At 41.2% G+C, this 12114-nt stretch overlaps 1 protein-coding gene across 1 annotated transcript in view; it reads right to left on the bottom strand.

Annotated features, from left to right (window-relative positions):
• The window catches only part of LOC132230852 (guanylate-binding protein 1-like), a 178060-nt gene that overhangs the window by 28886 nt on the left and 137060 nt on the right, over nt 1-12114 (bottom strand). The gene's annotated exons all lie outside the window — the stretch shown is intronic.

Raw genomic sequence — 12114 nt, 5'->3', positions numbered from 1 at the left:
CCCTTTCCCAGCCCCACCCCAGATTGCCCCCCCCCCCCACCCGGATCAGGGACAGGACTGGCCAGCCAACCACCCATGGCTCCTCTCCCAGGCCACTGGTGGCGATCACCACCCCCCACCCCATTTGAGGGGGTGGCCACCCAGCCCACCAACCACAGCTCCTCCCCATGGCCAGCCCCACCCCCAATCAGCCCCCCAACCCCAATCAGGCTGGTGAGGGGGGGCAGTTGGGAGCAATCAGGCTGGTGGCAGGAGGTAGTTGGGGGCAAACAGACTGGCAGGGGGGGTGCAGTTGGGGGAGATCAAGCTGGCAGACAGAGTGGTTAGGGGCAATCAGGCAGGCAGGCAGGTGAGTGATTAGGAGCCAGTGGTCCTGAATTGCTAGAGGGATGTCGACTGCTGGTGCGGATTGGGCCTAAACCAGCAGTCTGACATCCCCCAAGGAGTCCCAGATTGGAGAGGGTGCAGGCCAGGCTGAGGGATCCCCCCCTCCCCCCAGTGCATGAATTTTGTGCACTGGTCCTCTAGTATAGATATAATATGTAACATATATGGAAAATTAATAGCATTAATTGAAGGTAAGAGGGAATAGCTTTACAGGAGTAACTGTTCCGTATTTCACTGGAATTACTTTAGCATAAATTTGACGTATATTCTTTTTCTTTTAAATTTTATTAAATTTATTGGAGTGACATTGATTAGTAAAGTTATATGGGTTTCAAGTGTACAATTCTATAATACATCATCTGTATATTGTATGTTGCCATCCAAAGTTAAGTCTCGTTCTGTCACCATTTATCCCCCCTTTTCTCTCTTCTACCTTCCCACCCCCATTTGCTTTAGTAATCACCATACTGTTGTCTATATATGTGAGGATTTTTTGTTTTGGGTTTTTTGGTTTTTTTCTTTGCTTAATCTCTTCACCTTTTTCACCCAATCTCTCAATCCCCCTTCCCCTCTGAGGTTCTAGAGAGTATTATGCTAACTAAGTAAGCCAGTCAGAGGAAGACAAATAGCATATGATTTTACTTATATGTGGAATCTAATGAACAAATTAAACTAACAAATAAAATAGAAACACTCATAGATACAGAAAATAGATTGAAGTATATTCTGAGAAATATATATATATATGCATGCCCTGGAGCACCACTAAGAAAACAACAGATCTCAATATCTTTTCACTTTAGGACACTATAAAATAAGAGCCAACTAAAACCAAAGCAAGCAGAAGGAAAAAATAGAGATTTATATAAATGATTTTAATGAAATAGATAGTGGGAAAACATAGAAAAAAATCAGTGATAGCAGAAGCTGGTCCTTTGTAAAGATCATCAATGTTGCCTTAACCGGTTTGGCTAAGTGGATAGAGCGTCGGCCTGCGGACTGAAGGGTCCCAGGTTGATTCTGGTCAAGGGCATGTACCTTGGTTGCGGGAACATCCCCAGTAGGGGCCGTGCAGGAGGCAGCTGATCGATGTTTCTCTCCCATTGATGTTTCTAACTCTCTATCCCGCTCCCTTCCTCTCTGTAAAAAATCAATAAAATATAGTTTTTAAAAAAGATCATCAATATTGACACACTTTCAGCAACCTGGCCACGAAGAAAAGAAAGAAGACTGAAATTACTAAAATTAGGAATGAAAAATAGGATATTACTATTGACAAAAATAAAAAATATTATAAGACAATACTATGAACAATGGTATGACAACAAATTAGATTAAAAATGGACAAATCCCTAGAAAGATACAAACTACTGAAACTGCCTCAAGAATAGCTCATCTGAATAGACTTGTAACAAGTAAAGAGGTTGGGAAATACTACCAAGAAAATCGCAGGCCCAAATGGCTTCACTGGTGATTCCCACCAAATTTTGAAAGAAGAATTAATATTCATCCCTCACAAACTTGGCCAAAAATACAAAAATTCCCTTAATGTTATTTTACCACATACTACTTTCTTTCTATGTCTGAACTACTTGAGAGTTAGTTACAGACAGAATGCCCCAATAATCCACTGTTTCTTTTAAAAATCCACTGTTTCTTTTAAAAATCCACTGTTTCTTTTAAAAATCCATATTTCTTTTAAAAATTACCTGGAAAAACAATTTTTTAAGGAAATACATCTCTGCTTCCAATTACATAGTCCATTTCTTTCTATATTAGCCATCTGCTGATGTCTGTGTAGATAGTTGTCTGTTTGGTTGTGTGAAGCACATGTTTGCGATGGAAAATTTTTTGTCTCACAGAACTTCATGCTTTGTTTCTGACCCCCAGTCCAAATATTCCAATGACATTTGATTCTGCTTTATTTCCTACTTGTGCATTTTAGTCACCGATTGTTATCAGCATGTCTTGTTTTGATGTTTAGTCAATTTCTTCTTTTTTTTCTATTTTTTATATTTTATTTTTTTAATTAAAACTTTATTGTCCAGATTATTACATTTGTTCCTCTTTTTCCCCCCATAACTCCCCTCCACCCAGTTCCCACCCCATCCTTCCCCCTCACTCCCCACCCACTGTCTTCTTTCATAGGTGCGAGATTTTTGTCCAGTCTCTTCCCGGATCCCCCACACCCTTCCCCCCCACCCCCCAAGAATATTCAGTCCATTCCCTTTCTATGTCCCTGATTCTATTATAATCACCAGTTCATTCTGTTCATCAGATTATTTATTCACTTGATTTTTAGATTCACTTGTTGATAGATGTGTATTTGTTGTTCATAATTTGTATCTTTACCTTTTTCTTCTTCTTCCTCTTCTTAAAGGATACCTTTCAGCATTTCATATAATACTGGTTTGGTGATGATGAACTCCTTTAGCTTTTCCTTATCTGTGAAGCTCTTTATCTGACCTTCAATTCTGAATGGTAAATTTGCTGGGTAAAGTAATCTTGGTTGAAGGTTCTTGGCATTCATCACTTTGAATATTTCTTGCCACTCCCTTCTGGCCTGCAAAGTTTCTGTTGAGAAATCAGCTGACAGTTGTATGGGTACTCCCTTGTAGGTAACTGACTTTTTCTCTTGCTGCTTTTAAGAGTCTCTCTTTGTCTTTTGCTCTTGGCATTTTAATTATGATGTGTCTTGGTGTGGTCCTCTTTGGATTCCTTTTGTTTGGGGTTCTCTGTGCTTCCTGGACCTGTAAGTCTATTTCTTTCACCAGGTAGGGGAAATTTTCTGTCATTATTTCTTCAAATAGGTTTTCAATATCTTGCTCTCTCTCTTCTTCTGGCACCCCTATAATTCGGATGTTGGTATGCTTGAAGCTGTCCCAGAGGCTCCTTACACTATCTTCGTATTTCTGGATTCTTTTTTCATTTTGCTTTTCCGGTTGGGTGTTTTTTGCTTCTTCGCATTTCAAATCTTTGACTTGATTCTTGCGCTCCTCTGGTCTGCTGTTGGGTGTCTGTATAATATTCTTTATTTCAGTCAGTGTATGCTTAATTTCTAGTTGGTCCTTTATCACAACATTGAGGGTCTCACTAGATTTCCTGAGGATCTCACTACATTTATCGGTGGTTTCTAGAAAATTCTTGAAAAAACCTTAAGAGAAGAACCAAGATGGCGGCATAGGTTAATGCTGGAGATTGCTGCCTCGAACAACCAATGCAAATTACACCTAGAGGATGGAACGGACATCATCCAGAACCACAGGAGGGCTGGCTGAGTGGAAATTCTACAGCAAGGAGAAAAGAGAATATCATACCCAGACTCAGAGGAGGCGCAGTGCTGAAGTGAAATTCTCAGGGTCAGAGTGCACACGGAGCGGGCTGGCGGCGGAGGGCACGGTTGTTGTTTTCAATCGGGAGGGAGCTTCAGACCCTGAGCTCCAGAGCCGGGCGAGTCCCTAGGGACCCAGACTCAAACGGGAGAAACGGGACTGTCTGGCTTCGGTCGGAAATCGAGGGCAGCTTTCTCTCCGAGGTTTTCAGCGGTTGCTGGGACTCGGTGAGGCAGAGCACCTAGGGACGGAACTGAGAGCAGCCATAACTGCTCGCTCGGCCAGCCCTGTTTGATCCCGTGCGACCCACCCCGCCCAAGCCCTGCGCAGAGCCATTTGCTGGATAGCCTCAGGCAAAGGCTAGATTAGCACCTCCCCAGAGGAAAGAAGTTTTCCCACTGCAGACACAGCTGATTCTCACAGCCAATTGGCCTGGAGGTCAAATCCCCCCAGTATCAATGACAACAATCAAGGCTTAACTACAACAAGACAGCGCACAAAGACCACTAGGGGGTGCACCAAGAAAGCATAAAAAATGTGGAGACAAAGAAACAGGACAAAATTGTCCATGGAAGATATAGAGTTCAGAACCACACTTTTAAGGGATCTCAAGAACTGTCTAGAAGCCGCCGATAGACTTAATGAGATCTACAAGAAATCTAATGAGACCTTCGATGCTATGATAAAGAACCAACTAGAAACTAAGCATACACCGACTGAAATAAAGAATATTATACAGACTCCCAACAGCAGACCAGAGTATCGCAAGAATCAAGTCAAAGATTTGAAATGCGAAGAAGCAAAAAACACCTAACCGGAAAAGCAAAATGAAAAGAGAATCCAAAAATACGAAGATAGTGTAAGGAGCCTTTGGGACAGCTTCAAGCGTACCAACATCAGAATTATAGGGGTGCCAGAAGATGAGAGAGAGCAAGATATTGAAAACCTATTTGAAGAAATAATGACAGAAAACTTCCCCCACCTGGTGAAAGAAATGGACTTGCAGATCCAGGAAGCGCAGAGAACCCCAAACAAGAGGAATCCAAAGAGGACCACACCAAGACACATCATAATTAAAATGCCAAGAGCAAAAGACAAAGAGAGAATCTTAAAAGCGGCAAGAGAAAGAAACTCAGTTACCTACAAGGGAATACCCATACGACTGTCAGCTGATTTCTCAACAGAAACTTTGCAGGCCAGAAGAGAGTGGCAAGAAATATTCAAAGTGATGAATAGCAAGAACCTACAACCAAGATTACTTTATCCAGCAAAGCTATCATTCAGAAGTGAAGGTCAGATAAAGAGCTTCACAGATAAGGAAAAGCTAAAGGAGTTCATCACCACCAAACCAGTATTATATGAAATGCTGAAAGGTATCCTTTAAGAAGAGGAAGAAGAAGAAAAAGGTAAAGATACAAATTATGAACAACAAATACACATCTATCAACAAGTGAATCTAAGAATCAAGTGAATAAATAATCTGGTGATCATAATAGAATCAGGGACATAGAAAGGGATTGGACTGACTATTCTTGGGGGGGGGGTAAAGGGGTGTGGCAGATGCGGGAAGAGACTGGACAAAAATCGTGCACCTATGGATGAGGACAGTGGGTGGGGAGTGAGGGCAGAGGGTGGTGCAGGAACTAGGGGAGTTATGGGGGGAAAAAAGAGGAACAAATGTAATAATCTGAACAATAAAGATTTAATAAAAAACAAAAAAGAAAAAACCTTAAAAGTTTTGAACTCTGTATCCAGCAGTTTGCTTTTCTCCATTTCTATCATTTGTGTCCTGTTTCTTTGTCTCCGCATTTTTTATGCTTCCTTGTGTTGATAAAGTGGTTTTCTGTGCTAAGTGTCCTCTGGGGCCCAGTGGTTCAGCCTCCCCAATTACCTGAGGAGGACACTCTTGGTGCTCCCCCTTGTGGTCTTTGTGCACAGTCTTGTTATAGTTAAGCCTTGATTGTTGTAGGTAACACTGGGAGGGATTGCCCTCCAGGCCAATTGGATGTGAGAATCAGCTGTGTATGCAGTGGGAGAACTTCTGTCCTGGAGCTCTAGGGAGGTACTAATCTAGCTTCTGCCTGAGGCTATCCAGCAAATGCCTCCATGCAAGGCTTGGGCGGGGCGGGTCCCAAGGGATCAATAGGGAGGGCGGAGTGAGCAGTTATGGTTGCTCTCAGTCCTGCCTTCAGAGACCCCGCTTCTCAGTGTCCCAGCAATTGCTGCAAGTACTTCCAAGAGAAAGCTGCCCTCGAGTTCCGACCGATGCCAGACAGTCCTGCTTCTCCCGTATGAGTCTACGTCCCCAGAGACTCGCCCGGAACTGGAGTTCAGAGCTTGAGACTCCCTCCCGATTGAAAAAGATAAACCTCTCCCTCAGCTGCCAGCCTGCTCCGTGTGCGCCTCTGTACCTTAGTATTTTATTTCCGCACCTCCTCTGAGTCTCAGTGTGCTTTTCTCTTTCCTTCTAGTTGTAGAATTTCCACTCAGCCAGCCTTCCTGTGGTTCTGGGTGATGTCCGTTGTGTCTTTTAGTTGTATTTTTGAAGTGGTTGTGTGAGGCAGCAAACTCCGCTGTTTGCCTATGCCATCATCTTGGTTTCTCCAATATCTTCTTGAATACTTGCATAAAAGCATTCAATTTCATTTTATTCAGCTCAGTAAAATAAAAAAGAGGAGAGGGGGACAAAAAGAATAGGAAAATGCAACAATGGTTTAGCACTTCCTTCTGCTGTGTGGGGCCAGACCAGCCGTGGGCAAACTACAGCCGGCGGGCCGGATCCAGCTGTTTGAAATGAATAAAACTAAGAAAAAAAAAGACCGTACCCTTTTATGCAATGATGTTTACTTTGAATTTATATTAGTTCACACAAACACTCCCTCCATGCTTTTGTTCTGGCCCTCCGGTCCAGTTTAAGAACCCATTGTGGCCCTCGAGTCAAAAAGTTTGCCCACCCCTGGGCCAGACCCATGTGTGCTGGGTCCCTGGTGTCACAATCACTAAACACGTAGTGAATGCAAACACCACTGTGGATCTAAACTCTTCACAGGTGTTAGTAACTAAATTTAATGTATTCTTCAGCACCTGCATATAATGTAGGTTTTATTATTAGCATTTCACACACCAGTAAATACAGTTTAAAGATATTTAATGGTTTTTTAAAAATATATTTTTTTATTGACTTCAGAGAGGAAGGAAGAGGGAGAGAGAGATAGAAACATCAATTATGAGAGAGAATCATTGATCGGCTGCCTCCTGCAAGCCCCCCACTGGGGATTGAGCCCACAACCTGGGCATGTGCCCTTGACCAGAATCGAACCTGGGACCTTTCAGTTCGCAGGCCAACACTCTATCCACTGAGCCAAACCGACTAGGGCAGATATTTAATGTTTTTGTTTGCTTATTTGTTTTTGATTTTTAGAGAGAGAGGAAGGGAGGCGGAGAGAGAAAGGAACATCGACATGAGAGCCAAACAGCCTCCCACATGCCCCACACCAGGGACCAAGCACACATACTGGGCAAGTGTCCTGACCTGCAACTGAAACTGCAACCTTTTGCTGCATGGGGCTAGTGGTTTGTTAATAGCAGTTCAGTGAGTTACAAGGCCCTGGTGATTGATTTGGGGTTTCCTCCAATGATGAGTCAGTGTGTTAAGAGGAAGGTCAAATTAGGTTCATCCATGGCTCTGTGTTTGCAAATGTGGACTGAAATACTAGTGCTGTGAGTCTCCCTTTATCCTCACTGCTTGACAGTCTGATCAGCCCTTTTATCAATTCAAAGTCTCTGGCTCTTCATTTTCTCAAGAGTGAGGAATACTTTGTGTCGATTAAGGACAAATGGAAAGTATTTGTATATAACACATGTCCTTTGTAAGTGGAAGCAGGAACAAGCTCTTAATTTCTCAGGAATAGACTAGATGTCAAGAAAACAGCTCTTTTCTGTTTAGTATAATGAAGTCTGTGCAGTTTTCCTGCTTTTTGTTTTCAGGTGAGGCTATTTGAAAAACTTTCTAGGAACATTTTATTTTAAATGCCGGGTATGAGAAAGGCATATTTCCTCTATTTCCAGTGTACTTCGGGTAACAGTCTCTAGAATATTTGTGTTATTCTAAAAGATAGCCACAAATAAAATTTGCATGTTAGTATTGTTACATTAAAAATTTATGTGTATAGATATTTTTATTGACGGAGGTATTTTTTAAGGGTATAAAGTTTCAGTATGTGAGAATCATTTAAGGCAGGGATTTTCAACCTTTTTGTTTTTCTCATGGCACACATATACTAATTCCTAAAAGAGCACCCATAGTAATTAGTTTATATGTGCCTTGAGAAAAGGTTTAAAATTACTGAGTGAAGGGAATTTATTTTTAATCTTTTTTTCCTGTCCCTCCCACTAGCCCTGCCTCTATTTTTAATCTTAAAAAAATTTTTTTAATTGATTTCAGAGAGGAAGGGAGAGAGACAGAGAAAAATAACACCAGTGGTGAGAGAGAATATTTGATTGGCCATCTCCTGCCCCCCCACTAGGGATCAAGCCTGGATGAGCATGTGCCCTGACTGGGATCAAATTATGTCCCCTTGGTTTATAGGTTGATGCTCAACCATTGAGCCACACCAGCCAGGCAAGGGAGTTGCTTATATAATCTGAATACGAGTTCTTTGATTGATCGTTGCATTTTAATTATTTTCTCTTAGCTGGTGTCTTGCTTTTTGCTTTTGATAAGGGTAGCTAGCTAGCTTAATTAGGCAGACAGGAAGGGAGGGGGTCCAGAGAGGATAGAGTCATCTTGTCCTGAACAATTAAGCAGCCATAAGTTAGATTGAAAGCAGCCCTGACCTGGGCAGCTGGGAGAGCCATGGTGGTAATAAAACATCTCTGGTCAGGAAAAAAGAGGCTGTTTTACTCTTTGAGCAGAGAAGCCAGCGTTTTTATTCTCAAGGCTTGGCAGGATATGGTTGATAGGTATTAAAGCAACCACTAGATAGAGCAAAAGCAACCCCAACCTGACTAGATAAGATGGATATGTGAAGTACAGAGAAATGCCACAGGATAAGGCAGGAGAAAGACATACATTCACAGAGGATAAAGGAAAGTCACAGGATATGGTGGGCAGAGGGGAGGAAACATATTTTCACAGAGGGTAGAGGAATGTTGCAAAATAAGGGAAAAGGAAGAGGGGGGCATCACGTGGGTTTTGATCTTTGAAACTAATACTATGTAGTAGAGTGACCAATGAGGAAAGCACACGGGTCCTAGATTAAGGGAAGGGTCTCTAGAATATATAATACCTCAAGACAAAGAGAGCAGTGGCCACCCTCTTTAGGGGACCCTTCTGTCTCTCCTATCTCTGCCAGGGGAGATAGTGTGTTAGGAATAGAAACTTAGAATTGTAAGTTTTAGAGATACTATCTGTTTGCAATAAAGTTTCTGTACTTCTCATCTACCACTTTTGCCTGTGGCTTCATTCTTTGAATCCATCTGGACAAGAACCCAGGAAATAAATCACCCTTGCACCCTGCTCACCAAAAAAAAAAAACACACCCCAAAAACAAAAAAACCCTGAATCACTATTATTATGACATTTCAATGGGTGAAATATTGTAATTCCTTTTTATTGTTATAATTAACATATAACATATTAGTTTTATGTGTACAACATTGTGATTTGATATTTGTATATATTGCAAAATGATCACCATAGTAAGTCTAGTTACATTCATTGTCAGGGCTGACCTGCAAATCCCAGTTAATCTAGATAATGGTAGCTGAAGCATCCTCCCCACCTTAATTCACTTAATTCCTTAGATACTCATGTAAATCCTTGTTGATTATTGTTGATTAGATATTCTGCCTATTTCTGGAAATTGTCTGCTGATGAGCTAATCTGTGTGTCATTGAAACCTCCTTACCCTAGGGCTACCCCAGATCAAATAAAAGGTTGGAGCGGTCTGAGCATCAGTGGAAGTCCTTCTGGACTTGCTCACCTGGTCCCCCAATATTTCCAAATTATCTCATTTCTTTTCTCTCTCATTTGTGTGCGGCTCCTCTTTCAGATCCCGAACCCTAAACCACGCAGGACGTGGAAGGAAACACACTCGACAATGGATGAATGATTACTCTGACACACATTTCTGGGAAAGAAACCAAACAGTCCAGTTCACCTGCCTCCTCAGGCTCTTATTGTAACTAGAGCTTGAACTAAAATTAAATATTAGATACTATCAGTAGGGTAAGTATCCCTGAGAAGACACATGCATCTGCAGTGTCCTTTAAGCAAGGACGTCTAAAGACTAACCATAAAGATTCCAGTAAACACCCAGGTGCTTGCACGTACACAGACTTGCTTCCCCACAATTCACCACCATATGTGGTTACAGAATATTTTTCTTGTGATCAGAATTTTTATGATTTACTATCTTAGCAACTTTAAAATATGCAATTTTAACTATAGGTACAATGCTGTACATTACATCCTAATGACTTATTTATTTTATATCTGTAAGGGTGTAATTTTGATTTCCTTTACCCATTTCTGCTCCTCCTTATCACCTGCTTCTTGCAACTCCCAGTGTATTCTGTTTATAACTGGGCTTGTTTTTTTGAGACCACATATGAGATCATATGGTATTTGTCTTTCTCTGTTCTGATTTATTTCACTTAGCATATGCTCTCAAGATCCATTGATGTTGTTGCAAATAGCAAGGTTTCCTTTTTTTGTTATGGCTGAGTAATATCCCATTATAAATATATATGCCACATGTGCCCTTGACCAGAATTGAACCTGGGACCCTTCAGTCCACAGGCCAACACTCTAGTCACTGAGCCAAAGCAGGTAGAACTTATTTTTAATTTTTGAGCAATCTCCATAATGTTTTCCATGGTGGTGACATCAATTTCAGTTTCATCATCAGTGCATGAGAGTTCCCTTTCATACCAAGATTATAAAAATTTCTTCTATGTTTTCTTTTTCAAAAGCTTTCTTTTAAATACTCACTTTAACATTTAAGACTATAATTCATCTCAAATTTAGTTTTGCATATGGTGTGAGTTGAGAGTCAACATTCATTTTTTCCTTCAAAATATTGTTCCTACACAAAAGCAGAAAGGCAGACAGAACAATAGAGTCTAGTTTAAGTTTGGCAGGATTATAGTTATGGTTCTCAGAGGAATGAAGAATAATTACTTTTTCAATTTTGAGTTAAAACTTCCCTTCCTATGACTGTAGAGTTTACTTTCTGAATTGTGGGAAGAAAAAGACTAAGGAAAGAAAGAAGACTGAGAGGTGGGTGGCCTGTGAACAGGTCAGTAATTACAGAAAAATTTTGTAATCAGGGAGGGTGAAACATCCACACATAAATCCATTTACTTCTTCTACCAGTATCCCAGAGTCCTATCTGTGCCCACAGACCATGTAGCCACCACCCAACCAAGAACTGTGCTCTGTCTGCACCTTGCAGTCAACTGTCCCAGGTCTCCCTGATCTGCAGCCAGCCCATGAGCCATAGACTACTTGGCAGGAATGATGATCAATGTGTCCCATGGCTTTGTTCACTTCCATCCTCTTTGCCTTAAATTCACAACACTCCAACCCTATCCCAAAACCAAAGCAAACCCTTGAGCAATAGCATGGGGTTTAGGATGTCTAGTGGAGTGAAGTATGTGAGGGAGAGCAAGTCTACCCTGAACAGAACCCACCTGATATCTCCTCATTGTAAAATCCATCTCATTATATAATTTAATGTGTCTCTAGACCAGCCATGGGCAAACTACGGCCCACAGGCCAGATCCGGCCCGTTTGAAATGAATAAAACTAAAAAAAAAAAAAAAAAAAAAAGACCGTACCCTTTTATGTAATGATGTTTACTTTGAATTTATATTAGTTCACACAAACACTCCATCCAAGCTTTTGTTCCGGCCCTCCGGTCCAGTTTAAGAACCCATTGTGGCCCCCGAGTCAAAAAGTTTGCCCACCCCTGCTCTAGACTCAGTAACCATGCTTTCAATTAAGAATCCATGTAAGAATCATACTCATCATTATTACTATATTCAGCAGGAATTGAATCACTCTGTAGGGAAACATTGTCTTTGCAGTTTATTTCATCTTTGCAAACTTTTTGGTTCAACAAAATTGCAAACATCATGATTCTAATTTTAGTTTAGTGGCAACTGTGTGACATTCAGAAGTTTCTTAGTCAAGGTGTTCCCTGTGGAGGGGAAGGAGCTGGTTAATAAGTACTGTTCCTGGGATTTTCAGAGTATGGTACATTTTTCATCTTTTATTTTCTGGTGTAAAATCTTTAACTCATTTTTAGTTCTCTTGATTTCTTTCTGGTATTTCACAGTAATTTACCATTTTACATTCCCACCAGCAGTGCAAAAGAGTTCCAGTTGCTTC

Source organism: Myotis daubentonii, chromosome 3, assembly GCF_963259705.1.
Source record: "Myotis daubentonii chromosome 3, mMyoDau2.1, whole genome shotgun sequence".
NCBI classification, from domain to species: Eukaryota; Metazoa; Chordata; class Mammalia; order Chiroptera; family Vespertilionidae; genus Myotis; species Myotis daubentonii.
This window is presented reverse-complemented; position numbering and strand designations above follow the sequence as displayed.